Source organism: Ctenopharyngodon idella, chromosome 9, assembly GCF_019924925.1.
Source record: "Ctenopharyngodon idella isolate HZGC_01 chromosome 9, HZGC01, whole genome shotgun sequence".
Lineage (NCBI taxonomy): Eukaryota > Metazoa > Chordata > Actinopteri > Cypriniformes > Xenocyprididae > Ctenopharyngodon > Ctenopharyngodon idella.
In genome coordinates this window covers 14,347,453-14,364,150 of record NC_067228.1, presented here as the reverse complement: position 1 = coordinate 14,364,150, position 16,698 = coordinate 14,347,453, and the positions used below count along the sequence as shown (strand labels likewise).

At 38.4% G+C, this 16,698-nt stretch overlaps 1 long non-coding RNA gene across 1 annotated transcript in view; it reads right to left on the bottom strand.

Annotated features, from left to right (window-relative positions):
- Positions 1-2,533: 2,533 nt before the first annotated feature.
- Positions 2,534-16,698, bottom strand: part of LOC127519077 (uncharacterized) — a 304,028-nt gene continuing 289,863 nt past the window's right edge. Inside the window, exon 7 of the long non-coding RNA XR_007931718.1 lies at positions 2,534-3,525. This is a non-coding gene — a long non-coding RNA (uncharacterized LOC127519077). The remainder of the gene's footprint in view (positions 3,526-16,698) is intronic.

Genomic DNA, 16,698 nt, shown 5'->3' with positions numbered 1-16,698 from the left:
AAATCTGCTTGTCAGAGATGACAACTGATGGAGGTTAGTGTTCATTTCCCTTGTGTTTTCATCTCTTTAGCAGGAGTAATACAGTTCTGGTCTGATCTATTCCTGAGGCTATTTACCTCAAGCATTGTCCTATCAATTTCCTAGCATGTCAAACAAAAAGTGTGTCATCATTTACTCATCCTCATGTTGACTTTATTATATCTGTGCACATATAAAAATAAAGGTACTTTATTGGCTTCGGTGGTTACCATGAACCTTTAACATCCATGGAACCTTTTCAATCCAAACCTTTTCAAAGGTTCTTTATATTGGAGAACGGTTCTTTACATCATAAAATGCTCTTCACACTATGAAAAATAAAAAGGTTCTTTTAAGAACTGTTCTTTGATCAACCCAAAATGGTTCTTCTATGACATTACCGCAAAAATACCTTCTGTAATTTTTATTTTGTGTTCCACACAAAAGGAGATATTATGAAGGATGTATTCGTGTTTTTATTTAGTCCATACATCGAAAGTCAAGTATGTCCACTGGTGTTGTTTTGGACTACATTGACTTTCATTTACGTACAAAAACAAGTAAAAGGTTCTCCAGAATAGTTTATTTTTTGTTCCACAAATAACAGAAAGAAAGTCATACAGGTTTGGAACAACATGACAATCTCTTTAAGAGACAAAATAAGAGAGAAAAGACAAAAATAACTTTGAGGCTTTAGGTCATTCATCTTCTTATTTCATTAGCGTTTTAACCCCAGCTTTAACCCCAACCATTTCAAAAGCACAGAGCCAAATGATGTTAAAGTGTTGCCCCCCTCATGAGAAGATGTATTTCAGTGGGTCATACTGTTATTGCAAATGTCACCCAACTACACCGAATGGGCTTGCATCTGCGACTCATTAGTCAAAACGAAGCGCAAGATCAGTCTACATAAACATACACCCTGATTAATACAGTGAGTGTTGGCATGTGACAGGATAAGACAGGGTATGGAGAGAGAGATGCAATTACACGCTCTTACAGTCTAGACATTTCCAGTGAGAAACAACGGCAGCATACCTCAAAATACTAATAAGGTTATATTTGTGCTTTAAAAACAAGACTGAGGCCAAGTTCTGGCTCTCATTAGATACTCTGACTGTGTGAAGGAGAATAAGGACAGAGCTGCAGATAACAGCGCCAGGAGAAATCCAGCCAAGTCCTTCAAAACTGGCCCAGTGAGCATGAGACACCTCGCTGGCTCGCAACATCCAAAAATATGCCCGCGTGTTTGTGCTTAATAATTTTCTACATGGATCCCAAAGGAAACATCGGCTGACATTTAACGCATCGTCAGAAACAATCAAGACACAGAACATTCATTAGATTGATTCTGGAGAGCAATAACTCTAAGTCACTGCCATCAGAATGAAATTGCACCCAAAAATTGCGACTGGACCTTAAGTGGCTCTCTGTGCTATTTTTAGCATTCTAGAGTTCTTGGAAAAAGCGGTCACTCAAGTAAACGCTGCAGTGTCCAACGCCAAACTCAAAATGGCCAAGCGAAACCGCTCTGGGACACATAGAGGTTTTTTTGTTAGCCTTAACGTGGTTTGACTCAAACCAACCCCATTTGTGGTCACAACTGAGCTGTGTCGACTTCCTACGTCACATTACATTGGTTCTCACTTGGGACTGTGGGGGAAAAATCTTGAGACTTCCTCATTTGGAAATCGATGAAATATAATAGGGCGGTTAAAAATTGGCACCTCATCTCAAATGAAATGAAACGGATACAGACAAACTGGTTTACCGATCTGTCTCTGCCTTCCTCTCACTTCTTTTCTCATTGCCCAGACTGTGGGTGTATTGATTTGTGCCCTCTGAAAAGGCAGGCTTGTATTCTAGGTGGTATCTCCTACCATTGCGGCTTGGCACCCTGTGTGGAGCTCCAGACCCTAGCTGCCACCGTCTGCCATCAGCTCTAATGACAGCCTCACTGCAAAAGAAGGAAACTATATTTATATGCATATACAGTCAGACAGGGATAAAGAAATATGGTCAGGAAGATTTGTGCAGGTTATTTCACTCAAAGTACCTCTCAGTCCATCAGATCATTGAATGCCAAAGCAATCCTTGGAAAGATTTGGTGGTATCGTATTATTATTTACTTTATCCAGGAGGACCCTCCTGATTCTTGTTCATGTTCATTTGTATTGATTTAATATTATTTCAGTTTAGGCATTATTTATATCTAAATATCATAATATAAAATAGCAAACATCTTGACAAATTTACTTGTATATACTTCTCAAATTGACATTATTATTCTCATCCATTGTTTCAAACTGTATCTGTTTATTTTGAGCACAAATCTAAGAACATTTTGTAATGTTTTTGTTAAAAAAACAAACAAACAAAACAACAACAAAAGACTTTCACAGAAATACTTTTCCTTAAAGACTTGCTTTCCAAGTTTAATATCTTACACAATTATGTTTCTCAAATAATATATATTTGAGTAATATCTAAAAATAATAATACATATCCTGTTTTAAAGACCTTTTCACTTTATTTTTACTGGAAAAGAACACAAAAGTACTGATTAAAAATATTGCAGTGTCACTGAGCAATTTTAACTTGCAGCAATTTTTAAATGCAGCAATGTTTATTATTTATTAAAAGTCAAATACAACAAATTCAACACCACTATGATAGGATTTAATGTTAAAACCATTACCATGTTACTCAAAGATATTTAAATAATAATAATAATAATAATAATAATAATAATAATAATAATGACAAAAAGCCAGTACACTGAGCACAACTATAGACATTGAGTGTCGCTGAGTTCTGCATAAGACAACAATGTAAAAAGTTTAATCACATATTTCCACAATGTATTCTTTAAATCAACTTGCACTTGACAGCTGCCATTTTTATAAGTTTATTTTCTGTCTGAAAATGCATTTTTCATTTCCAGATAAATGACAAATATCAGTAAGCAATTCTACATGGTACACTTTCTCCAGTCATGCTTATAGTTTAGTGTTCAGTGACTCCAACTAAGTATCTCACCTTGTTTTATTTGCCTCTAGCAACATCTCACATTGGAAAGAGACTCTTGTTCACAAACACACCAGAGTGTTAATGAGTTCTTGAAATCACTAGCTAAGACCTGAGGCTGGGCTTGAAGAGGCTGACAGGTACAATGATGGAAACCAGGTGTGTGTGTGTGTGTGTGTGTGTTTGAGAGTGTCTTGCAGAAGTGCCTTTCTATGACTGAATCCTTGGTTACAGACAAAAAGAACATGTTTCTTTATAGCCTGTTAGTTTGTAGTGTAAAAAAATGAATATTCAGATGGTTAATGATAAAGATGACAAGACACTTATCAGATTGAGTGGGCAGAAGCCTTTGGCTGTATAAGTTCCTGTTCAAGGTCATATCCATTAGTTTGACCTTTGATCTGCAGTGCCCTCTGGTGCTACAGCATGATGATTCTCTGACTAGGCCTGAAGGTATTCAGTCAACTTTCTCCTGAGAATCTGGACAGAGAAACAAAAGATCAGTTTTTTTTTTTGTTTGTTTTTTTAGGGGGTGGAAAAAATCATATACACTTGGGCCTTCTTTATGTTATGTTTTTATGTTATACATGTGTACTTGTTTGTGTAAAAGTAGCTGGCAGAGAGAGTGAGAGAGGGCAAAATGTCAGTGCTTCAGTATTTCTATTTACAGTACAGCCTGTTTGTTTTTCATTTCTGTAATCAGGCCTGCATTAATTCTGAAATGTCTGTGTTGTCATTGCTGCAAGCTATGTGACTTCTGACCTCTGGTACTGTCTTACTGTTTACTGTTGACCAATTATGACTGTCTGCCAATCAATAAATTGAAAAAAAAGAAAAAGAAAAAAAGTGTCCAATAGACAACTTTTGGGGATAAGACCAAAGTTCCTAGTATTACTGGATATTATAGCTCTGTTCTAAAACGGTTCCTGAAACAAATTCCAATATGGTAAAAATAGAAATGCTGCTTATAATATCAGCAATAATATCAATTAAAAATCAAAAATGTATTATTTTATCCAATATTTGTTTTGCAGGTTAATATAATCCTTAAGTGGAATGAAATTAAGCAGATTTAGCTTGTTCATGATGGAGGTTTCAAGCACAACATTAGACTACAACGTGCTATCAGCTAACCAGATATACTTAAAGGTAGGTTAGGCAATTTTGGAGACTAGCAATAGCAAGCTAACTTTGAAAGCCTGAGATCCTACCCTCCCTTCTCTAAAGCCACGCCTCCTCCAAAATACATGAACGCACAGAGTCTGCAAACCATCACGAGATGAGAGATTACCTCATGTCCAAAGCACATAACATTACAATAATAATGAACGTAAGCAACTTACAGAGCTCTAGTTGTACCACCTGACTGCTGCAGATTAATTTCTGCGTTGATTGTATTGACATAGAAACGCATAAATTCGAGTCTGAGGAACAGCTCAGAGAACGTCACGGGTTGCAATATAATTTTGCAGAAATGTCACCATATAGGCACGTTTCTCCAATGAGCCCGGGTTGAAAAATAACTGACAGTACAAAACTGAAACATCATGAAATAATATATATAAACTACTTTTCAGAGGGAGTCAACATGAGCTCAAGGGAGGTAAAAGAGATGCTGCCTCCCTGTTGAACTTAAACAGTGGGCAGTGTCACTTTACAAAACTTAGCATTTTAAAGACTATTTAATCTCATATTTCATAATATTTCTTTTTATTTTTGTATAGTTGATTATTTCCTCATCCAAATTCGAGAAGGTGCTAGCTTAGGCTAAGAAAACAACCCTGGGCGTATACATGCTAACTATTCTCAACCACCACAGCTATGCAGGGCCGCCAGAGGTACCTGAAGTTGAACATAATGGCGAATCAATTTCATCCTGACCGCCTGCGTGAGATGAGTTTAGGGCATAATTGCTGGACCAGAGAGTGAAAGAAACAGAGAACTTGAGAGAAAGAGACAGAAAGAGGAATGCAACAAGCGGAAAAATAGGTGTGACATTTTGTAGAGAGAAAAAGGTGTATGAAATAGGTGGGTGAGAGAGAGGGAGATAGTGGGGAAAAAAAGGACAGTAATAGAAAAGGCTTGCTTTGTGAGCTAATCCACTGTTCTCCTCCTGCTCTTGTGCTGATGTGAAACCAATAGTGTTATCCAGGCAGACGCACCATAGCATGAAAGCCACATTCGCACACTTTGAACGTGTAGCTGAGACAGCGGCACTGATGCGAATAGCACCGTTTAATCAGATTCCTAATATACCGCCTGCATTGGCCGGATTTGCAGAATTATCTAGCACTGGTTCACTGTCTCTGGACTATGTGTGGCTGTGTTTGTGTGTGTATGAGAAACTGATGCTGTGGAGGAGCTTTTGCAGTCGCTAAAGAGCAGGACATCCCATTCACACTCATACGCAGAGATGAAGGAAACACTTCTAGACCTTGAATGTTTGTAGGGCTCTTATTAATTCCTCACCTAGTGTAGATGTCATAACTGGCTCCATCAAATGTGTTGATAGCAGGAAAGAGGAAGATATTTGGAGAATTGAGACATGTTTTTCTCTTCATATTTTTTTACTTTGAAATGTCCTCATGTAGAGTGGCTTCATTTTCATCAATGTTCACACAGATAGAGGGCCGTCACAAACTACCTTGTAACCAATCATGTCAACGTGCTGGCGGGCTTTAGCATATCATTAACAGTGAACTAGCAAGGAAGTTTTGAGAGAAGCCAGGTTATCCCGGTATATTTTTCTGTTGATATAAAAAATTGTGTCGATTTAGCAATATGGCGGGGTGTATGATGCATTATACAATGTTATGATTACCTATATGCCTTTCTCCACTGACATTCTGAGTTGTTCAAAGCGTTTCTAAGGATACTGATACATTCAAGCTATTTTAATACATGAAGAATTTTTTTTCACTGAGAAAAAAAAAAAAAAAAACGTATAAATATGTCATTTTGGTGATAAAAGGTAAGTTTTAAGGGATAAAATTATTGACTATGGGGGACTTTAAATGTTCATTAGAGCTGCACAAATAATCAGTAATCAAGACTGCAATTATTTATTTAATTAATTAACAATTATTTGCTGCTGTTAACTAAGTGTTGATTACTTCATAACTCTTTTTTGAACTGTTTTTTGAACATTATAACTGTTTTGCGTATGGATGCAGTGGCAAATCAGAGGCATTAACACAACCATTCAAAAGTCTGGAGTCAGCAAGATTTTTTTTAAAAAAAGTTAATTTTATTCAGCAAGGAGGCATTAAATTGATCAAAAGTGACAATAAATACATTTTTAATGTTACAAAATATTTCTATTTTAAATAAATGCTGTTCTTTTGAACTTTCAATTCATCAAAGATTCCTGAAAAACGTATCACGGTTTGCACAAAAATATTTTAAAAGCATTTTATTGATGATAAAAAAAAAGTTTCTTCAACAAATCACTTAAAAATTTACATTTTTGTCATAATTGTGATGCCCTACTGTACACAAAACCCACAAATGTGCATGTGAAAACGTACATAAGTAGCAAAAGGCATCCAAGGACATGAAAAAAACCACACACAAAAACAAAACACATAAAATCAATTTCTGAGTGAGTCAGTTAATTGCTTTAAATTCCTCAAAGACCCACATCTCCTCAATTTCCCCCTTTCGCCATCTCTTTTATCACCATTCCTTTCCGTTAGCATTTCTCCCAGGGGGCTTTTAGGCTTTGCCCGGTTGGGGTGGCGACGTACTTTTGTGTGTGTCTGCGAATACAATATGGGTTTAACATCTCTGAACTTAGGAGCGAATCCTGGATGCCGCCAACAAACCCAATTAAGCGAGAGTCAATAGAGAGCAAATTAAAAAGCCTCTGGGCTTTAAACGGTGCCAGAAAATGCCAGTCGTATCAAGATGGTCAGGGACGCAAACAAAGACGGGGACGGCCTCGGTTTCATCCATCCGCGCTGCAGTGCCGTGATTAGACGGGAGAGGTTTAGTGCTCTCTTTCACAGGGCAAGAGGAGAAGGGAGTTCATTCACACAGGTCTATGGGTCGAACAAAATGGCAGCCATGGGGGCGAAAGGCATTGAGCTTGTTCAGCGAGGTGTAAACGACCACCTCTCAAGAACCACAATAAAGAACAAGCGGTGATTGAGAAGAAAACCTGTGAGGAACTTTGACATGGATTAAGAGACAAGAAAAGAAAAAGATGGTGGTTAGTGCCACTCAATGTAGAAAGATGGTCTTTTCAGAAGAAACACAGAGGAGGAGTTCATCAAATAAAATGTGTCTCTATGCGAGAATGTGTTCTTAGTAGGACATAAACTTTATCTATGCTTTCATGGCAAGCTTATTTTGAGGGACAGCTCATTGACATCTGAGTGTCAAATCCTAAACACCATACCTACCTACTTGATAATTGTGTCATCAATGTAAGTACTTTATCAGCAGCTTTTCTAGTATGGTTACTCCTGTATGGTTACAAAAGGAGCCTATATTACTGTAGCGAGGTACATTGTTAAGGGAAAAAGGAGGTGGGAACCGGTGAACATTCAACAATACTTTAATAAATAAACAAACACAAAACGAAAGTAAAAGCGACAGTCGTCCGTGAGGGACTGCCGCTTTTACTTTCGTTTTGTGTTTGTTTATTTACACACATAAACACAACATAAATAGTCCAGGCCTAGTCCTCTCTCGTCCTTCACTGTCGTCGCTCCTCATTTTATGCTCCCGGAGCATCTCCATGAGAAACTTGGTGTGGCGCGCAGGTGACACTCATTAACACTCGCAGCACCGGCCTCGCCTGTTCTCACAGCCCTTGGCCTCGTCCTGCTTGCCACATACCCCCATTGCCCCTTGCAGGCCGGGGGGTACCCTCGAGACTGCACTCACGGTGGCCGCGGCACGTGGGGTAAGGACAGACGAGGGGAGAGAAAAGGAGACAGTAGCATCAGGAGGGACAGAGACGAGACAGGAAAAAAAAAATGGCCCGGTTCCCAAAATGCACTGCCATCCGGTCCTCCACCAGCTGGGTGAACTCGTCCGCGATGCCTGGCGGCGGCGCTGGATAGCCCTTGGTGGATGGCTTGACACTCCTCCGTTGCCTGGTGGAAGGCAACGGCTCCTCCAGGTTCGGGCAGCCGGCAGGAGTCCCCCGTTCCCTGCTCCTCCACATCATGGCAGACGGCAGCAGGCTCCGGCCTCAGCAAACGGCAGCGACTCCTCCGCTCCCTCACGGAAGGCAGCATCGCCCCGTTCTCATGGCCCTAGACCTCGTCCTGCTTGCCACAATTACCAGGTAAGTTCTTATTGAAAACTGCTGTGAATTTTTTATGCAATAAAACTAAGAAGTCTATGTATGTAATAGAGCTACATTGTTCAGCTATTTTCTGTATAATAGGTTGCAAAAATATATAAAACAAAATATTTTGATTACAGAAAATGGCTCTTACAATATCTCAAAATAAATGAATAAATAATACTGAATATTTTAATACTAAATAATAATGATACTGATTGCAGTAGCAATCAGTTTAAACACCGTCATTTAAATATGTAGGATATTTTCATTTGTAAAAAACAAGAATGAGAATATTGTAAACTTAAGCATATACAGCCGCGTTTCCACCGCAGGAATTTTCCCCAGGAGCTAGGAACTTTGGGGTGGTACTCGGTGTGTTTCGTCCACAGGAACCAGGGTCTAAATAAAGTTCCACGTAAAAAATTCCCCTTTAGGTTTTATTAAGCTTATATGCGGAGGACGAAATCCAGTGGGTACTGGAAAGTAGCGGGCAGTCCTAGGTCACCTGACTATCTTCACGGCATTTTAGACCGCTATGGAAACATAGCTAGCAATAGATCTGGGGGAAAAAAAGTTCCTGGGACAAACTGTTCCGGCTTAATGCGGTAACAGTAGTCATAAGTACAGTAGTCCATATGATTTGTTTGTGTTATTCCAAGTCTTCAGGAATCATTCGATCCTGAGAAATTAATACGTTCTCAGTGATGTTTTGTCTAAGCAGCACATACGGCCCACTGGTACATGTCAGAAACTTCCTCAGGCACCCATTCTCTGTAATGTAAAGGAATTCCTTTCTCTCTCTGTACTCATTTTTGATTTTCTCTGTGGCCACATCTCTATCTGTAACAAGTATACTCCACTGTAAGATGACACTCATATAGTCAGATTCACATCACATAAATGGCATTCATTGTTTCTGGAAGGTATTCCTCTTCTCTGTTGTTCACATAAAATAGTACTCCTCCCCTCTTTCAGCATCTAATTCAGACAGTTCTTTTATGAACCCCTTCATGTTCTCAGTCATGAAGGGTGGTGGTAGGTTCTTGCCTCCTAACCTATCTCAAAGGCTTTGGAACTGATTCCATTGCTACTACCTTGGCTTTTACCTCCAGGGACTTAATGTAGCCCCCACCACCACCACCACCACCAGTGGCATGAGAACTGCGTGAAGGCAGCGCTTTTCCTTGACTAAAGACCCTCTCCTGGCGCGAAGTGAAACGAAGAGGGCTAAACTAATTACCAGACCTGCTTCTCTAAGCCTGAAGCTCATGGAACACAATGGAAGCTTCTGCTTCCCTTCTATTCGCTCTTTTCCCCACATGCTGCCATCACCACAGCCAACAAAAGGACTCCATTAGTGTAATTAACAGCTAAATGAAATGCACTCTTGTTTTGTGTGTTGAACTAATTTTTTTTTACCCCACTAGCCCCCCCTTTCTAACCTTATTTTTTCCTCATGAAAGAAAGAAGACCTTTCAGTTTTCATTTTGGGTTATTCAGTACATTGAAAGCTGCCAAAAACAAATGCAAAGCCACAAGGGATTTCTAGTACCTTCTCACCACCATCCTGCGGCGTGCTCATATGTCTCCTTCCTTGCAGTGTTTATTATTTATTTGTCATTTTGTCTCTTTGACACAGGAAAGTAAATAAATCAGACTGCCATAACAGCAATTATTAGTCAAAAGAGTACCGGCAGAGCCTTAGTCTCGAGGGCTGGCATGCTAGTTTGGATTCAGACTGAGTCTGGACGATCATTTATTTTCACATTGGTACAGTTTATAATTAATAAGAGTCTGACAACCTAGAAAACCATTAATTTACAGACTACGAAAACAATCAGAGGAAAAGAAGGAATGAAAGAGAGAGAAAAATGAGTAGGAGCAAAATGGATTTTTACCATTGTTCCATTAAATTGTTGTGAAAAGAATTGGGGCTAATTGTGGAAATGTTTTGATAAGTTCTGTCAAACTTGCTGTAAAGAGGAACAAAGAACACATTTATTTGACAGATTGACGTCCTACTCCTGGAAGAGTGTTATCTGATCCTGAATTTTCAAATAGCATTAATAATTATCCTGGTGCTAGTGATGCATTTTGAATAGCACATTTACCATCAGAACCAAATTCAGTTTGGTCTAATTAGGGATGCACTGATATTATAAATTCCTGCTACTACAGATAAGCCAACAGTTATTTCCATGTAATGGCAGACTGTTAAATGGTTTATATTAAAATTCCATTTTGTATTAAAATGCACCTATTATGCTATTTTAAAGGTTCCTAATTTTGTTCTGGAGGTCTCCTACAATACTGTAGCTTTACATGCATCCAAGGTAAAAAAAAAACAAAAACAAACAAAAAACAACAACAAAAACACTTTAATCTTCTATACATGTGCAATAATATACACCGCACATCACCTCATTTCTCAAAGAGTCTGAAAACAGTTTGTTCTAAGATTCAGTCTCTCTAAACCCTTCCTTTCCGAGAGACTACTCTGCTCTGATTGGTCAGACAGCCCAGTCTGTTGTGATTGGTTTACTGCTTACACCGCTTGTTAGAAAGGAAACGTCTATTACTATATCTGAATTTTAGCTCCGGAGGCTTCCTCAGCACTTGATGCACAGTGATACAAAGAGTAACAATGGTGTCATTTTTTACTCTATCACGTCCAGCACGAGTCTTGATGCGGATGCCATCGCCCTAGACTATGAGGAGTGCGGTCAAGCTTCGTCTCTAGGCATTATCAGAGGGGTTGCATCCTCCAGGGCTTTAGCAAGAGGCGCCCCCTTGCAGCAAGTACGTGATGCGGCAGGCTGGTCCTCTTTACACGCATTTATTAGATTCTATAGTTTGGATGTTCATGTTACTCCGGGCTCACACGTCCTTGAGTTAACATCTCAAGCTCGTGTTTGAGGCTCCTCTTGTGTTTGTGCGCACACACTACACAACCTTGAGAGGTCCAGACACTTTCAGTGCAGTGGCATTGGTATTCTCATTCCCCTTAAAATCAAGGGGAATGTTCAGGACGTTCTTCAGACAAAAGGACCCGATGAGCGCACCTGTCTCACGCATAATGAATAATGAATCAGCGTGTCGAATCCGCAGTTCGGAGCGCCAAAGTCACGTGATTTCAGCAGTTTGGCGGTTTGACACGCGATCCGAATCATGATTCGACACGCTGATTCATTATGCTCCAAATCTTCCTGAAGTAGTGTTTTGAAATCGGCCATCACTAAATAAGTCGTTTTTTTTGGCACACCAAAAATATTCTTGTCGCTTTATAATATTAATATTGAACCACTGTACTCACATGAACTGATTTAAATATGTTTTTAGTACCTTTATGGACCTTGAGAGAGGAAATGTTGCTCCCTATGTAGGCCTCACGGAGCCATCGGATTTAAACAAAAATATCTCAATTTGTGTTCCGAAGATCAACGAAGGTCTTACGGGTGTAAAACGGCACGAGGGTGAATAATTAATGACAGAATTTTCATTTTTGGGTGAACTAACCCTTTAAGCCGAAATCCGTGTTTGCCATACGTGTTCACAACTGGTCAAACAAAGACGTTTTCCCACTCAGAAGGAGCCTATGAAGACCATAGGCTGGCATTACGCACATTTGTTACACTATTACGTAGGTATGTAACAGGAAGTGAGACAATAACTTTTTTTGTCATGCACTTTGATCTTTAAACTTCGCAGACCTTTTACATTCACAAACAGCTAGCTAATAATCTATGGCCCTAAATTAAAGTAAATACTAGTAAATACTAAAGCTCTAAACTTCTCGAGTAAAAGGAAATTAAATTTGTTGATTATTGTACATGTTGTAATTTTACACAGTTGTTTAAATAATGATACCTGTGACATATATTATGACATCCTGAAGAACAAACCTTTAACTTGTTTATTCCAAGTTTAAAAAACTATGGCTGCAATGGCTAATGAAGCATAGACATGTACGAGATAAATGAATGTAAATGTACTTGCATTATGTTTATTTATGTTAATGTAAGCTCTCTGTATCTCAGTTTGTCCCAGTGAACCCCAGGAAAACACAGCAGGTGCTGAGAGCTTCACAGACGTACAATTTGACAGCTACACACCCTCCAATCAGCAGTGAACTGTGGGATTGTCTGCATATGTGCTTGTGCATGTGATTAGATGCAGGTGTGAACTTGGGTTCACTTTCAGGAGAGATGTCTTAGGGAGACAGGTTAAACGCTCACGGTCCTGACTGTGGTAGGTCCTGTTTTACAAATGCGATTTGGTGCGCTGCACGCTTTTCGTCAACAATGCACAACCCACTGTCAACACTTCAGTCTCGGTGCTCCTGTGTGACAAAACCCGCTCAAATATAGCCTACATAAGCCCCCTGAATGCTGATTAGTAATAAGTAGCATTAAAATCAAATCAAAGATTCATTCAATAATAAGATGTTTTGATCGCAGCATGGTCATGACTCTAGAGGTTTCTAGAATGCTGAACACTTCCAGAGCCATGTTGTGTTTTGTCTGTTACAGTATATCGGCCCCTGAAGCATGATGTCTGCCTGATGTGCTAGGAGGCATGGATAGGAGTTAATGCACACCTGCATGTCCATCAGCAAATGCCCCATTCTTAAACACTCCCACTTGAATTGTTGTCATACAAAAATGTTCACCCCTCACCTCTTTTCCATTCCTCAAACACACACTGCATCTACAAACTTTGAGTCTTTGTGTTTTATGAGGACTTTCAATAGACTTAATGATTTTTATACTGTACAAACTTTACATTCTAAGAAACAGAAAACATTCTGTTTGTACATACATACATACAAAAAAAAAAATTGATTCATAAGATATTTTTCTCATGGGGACAAAAATTTTGTCCTCACAACATCAAAAGTTTTACTATGCTTGTAGGGACATTTGGTCACCATAATATAGGGAATACCTAACCCACACACAAACACACACACACACACACACACACACACACACACACACACAACAATGGGATTGGGAACTACTGACACAGACTTGAGAAAAATATCTTTGTTAAAATATGAAATTCTGAATACTAAAATACTAATCTAAACTACTAAGCTTCTACAACATGCACTATATTGCCAAAAGTTTTGGGACGCCTGCCTTAACGTGCACATGAACTTTAATGACATCCTATTCTTAATCCGTAGGGTTTAATATGGAGTTGGCCCACCCTTTGCAACTATAACAGCTTCAACTCTTCTGGGAAGGCTTTCCACAAGGTTTAGGAGTGTGTTTATGGTAATTTTTGACCATTCTTCTAGAAGCGCATTTGTGAGGTCAGGCAGTGATGTTGGCGAGAAGGCCTGGCCTGGTCTCTGCTCTAATTCAACCCAAAGGTGTTCTATCGGGTTGAGGTCAGGACTTACCCTTGTAACAACTTCCCCAAGTCACAGCTGGCCTAAGTCTTTCCACTACAAAATAAAGAAATTGACAGGATAAATGTTGCCATATCAGTTACATCTGTGTTTTATGAAATATGTAACATTTCATGTTTTGAAGCAGAAATATGTTGAAGAGAGATAGCAAGTTTTGATGTTTTAATCTCTACCCAGGGACGCCCTTGGCTATTTACTTTTATCAGAGATGCAAGAACTTCCCTGTTTCACTCTTTCCCTCTCTGCATCTTTAAAACACACACACACACACACACACACACACACACACACACACACACACACACACACACACACACACTCTCTCTCTCACACACACACAGGCTGTGTTCATTGTTTTTTGAGTTTAGCCTTGAAGTTAATGAAACAGCAGCGGGAGGTAAGCCACAGGTTTTTTTTGCTATTAAATGACTGTTTATTTCCCTGGATAGACTCCCATCCCAGAATTCAGTCCACAAAAGTTGAGCCTTCCTCAGTAGAATGTGACACAAAAGTAAATCTGTTTCCAGATCAGGAAGTGAGACCAAGACATAAGGGAAAACTTGGAGTAATTAAAAATGGTAAGAAACATTATATACCCATGATGCCTGGTGCATACTTGTTAGTCTGAAACCCCCGCAAATCACCTGAGGTAGCAAGCATACATTTATCTTCATTGTTTTTCTACAGCTTGAGTCTCTAGCTGTCTTGTTTATCTGCTGTTTTTCCCTAGTAAACAATTCCCATGTATATACATTCTAACCTGGGTCAGTGTTTTACTACAGGTTTCCTGTTGTGTGGTTGTTATTTTGCGTAGGAGCCGATTCGGGGCTCTAATTTCTCCGCTTTGGTAGACTGAGACAGCGGTACGGCTCCCTCTGATAGCGCTGGCGTAAAACAACACTCACTTTATCAGAGTCAGGCTGCTGTAATCACTAGCCTGAAATTACCTGTCCTCCGTCAGGCCTCAGGTGACTGCGCACATTAACTCACATTCTGTTTTTTGTCTCTCTCTCTCTTTCACTAGAGTCTGAGGCTGGATCCCAATTCACATAATACAAAGAAAGTCATTCCTACAGACCCCTTTAACATAAACTATATGCATTTGCATGCAAGCGTTAGCATTTAGCTTAAATTATATAATGGATAGACACTTCAAACATCCACTAGCATAACATGCAGGCTTCTTTTGCATACTATTGTCAACAGTATGATTTGGAACGGACTGTCCTAATTTTGTATGCTAAATCGATGAATAATATGAAATTTGGGATGTAGCCTGTAAGTATGAGCTGTGCGACTGCCCTTGTGAAAAAGAAGTGCATTGTATTGAATGTGCACTTGTAGAAGTTGTTTTGTAAGATATGTATGAAATTACATACAGTATATTACATATAAGATGTATTTAAGCCCCACTTAAGCAGGTAAAAAACACTCACATTTAATATAATTTTAAACTAATATATTATCATTAAATTGTAAACAACATGCAGTTTAGTGTCTGAAAACATTACATTCAGTTTGCATTTCAGAGTATTCTTTTATTCTATATTTTAAAATATATTATTTCTGTAATAAGTACGCTAGTGTACTTCTTTTTCACAAGGGTGAGAGGACTTGTTTAATAGCACTGGGACTTTTTATGCGCAGAAATGCTTATGTATGATGCTGTTAGAGGTTGCAAGGCACACTTTTTGTCCTGCATATACCCTCACATCAAACCAGAGACATGCTGCTAATGCCATACATTAGCACAGGCTGAGTGTAATGTCTTCCGGGGGAGAAACTGCTGCAAAGAAAGGAAAGACAAACATGATTACTGCATCCAAACTAGCAATTTTGCAGGAGAAGGTATAATAATGCTGCTTTTATGCTAACACACCACAATGCTTGTTCATGATGAAAGTCAAAGTTGTTCAAATCTCAACTGTGTGCCAACGAGCAAAATAAAAGATATTTGACATTTGGTTGACATTTTCAGCTGTAATTGGTGCAGTCAATGGAGGTTAAAGGAATACTTCACCCAAAAATGAAAACAGAAATTTAAGTAATTCAAATCTTCCCATTTCCTCCTCTGATTAGAATAAGGGATTTTGAGTTGTTCACATTTGTTTTCTGATATTTTTCAGTGAAATTATGCTGGGATGATTTATTGAATCAATATAGTTAACAAGCACTAAGACGTTCACTAAGACTTAAACTTGCTGGTCCAAGAACAAGGCTGGCATTTTAATTAACTGAAATAGGAAAAATTCTGAATGAATGAAAAAGAAATAAATTCACATTTACACATTTTAATTCAATCATTCTCTAACAGTTGTGAATGAGAATGTCTGATTCAAGCTATCAACATTCCATTCAAAAGTTTGGGGTCTATAAGATTTTTTTTTATTGTTTTTGAAGTAAGCTTCTTATGCTCACAAAGGTTGCATTTATTTAATTGAAAATACAGTAAAAACTAGTAATATCCCAAAGTAATATGAAATATTATTACAATTTAAAATAACTTTGCATTTTTAAATATTTTAAAATGTAATTTATTCCAGTGATGGCAAAGATGAATTTTCAGCATCATTATTCCAGTCTTCAGTGTCACATGATCTTTCAGAAATCATTCTAATATGCTGATCTGCTGCTCAAGAAAATTAATTTTTATTATTAGCTGCTTAATATTTTAGTGGAAACTTTAAAGGGTTAGTTCACCTAAAAATGAAATTTCTGTCAATAATTACTCACCCTTATGTCGTTCCACACCCGTAAGACCTTTATTTATCTTCGAAACACAAATTAAGTTGTTATTTTTGTTTTGTTTTTGCACACAAAAAGTATTCTCATCGCTTCATAATATTAAGGTTTAACCACTGTAGTCACAATGACTATTTTAACAATAAAATTTATTTTATTTTTACTACTTTTCTGGACTTTGAATGTGGTAATTTTG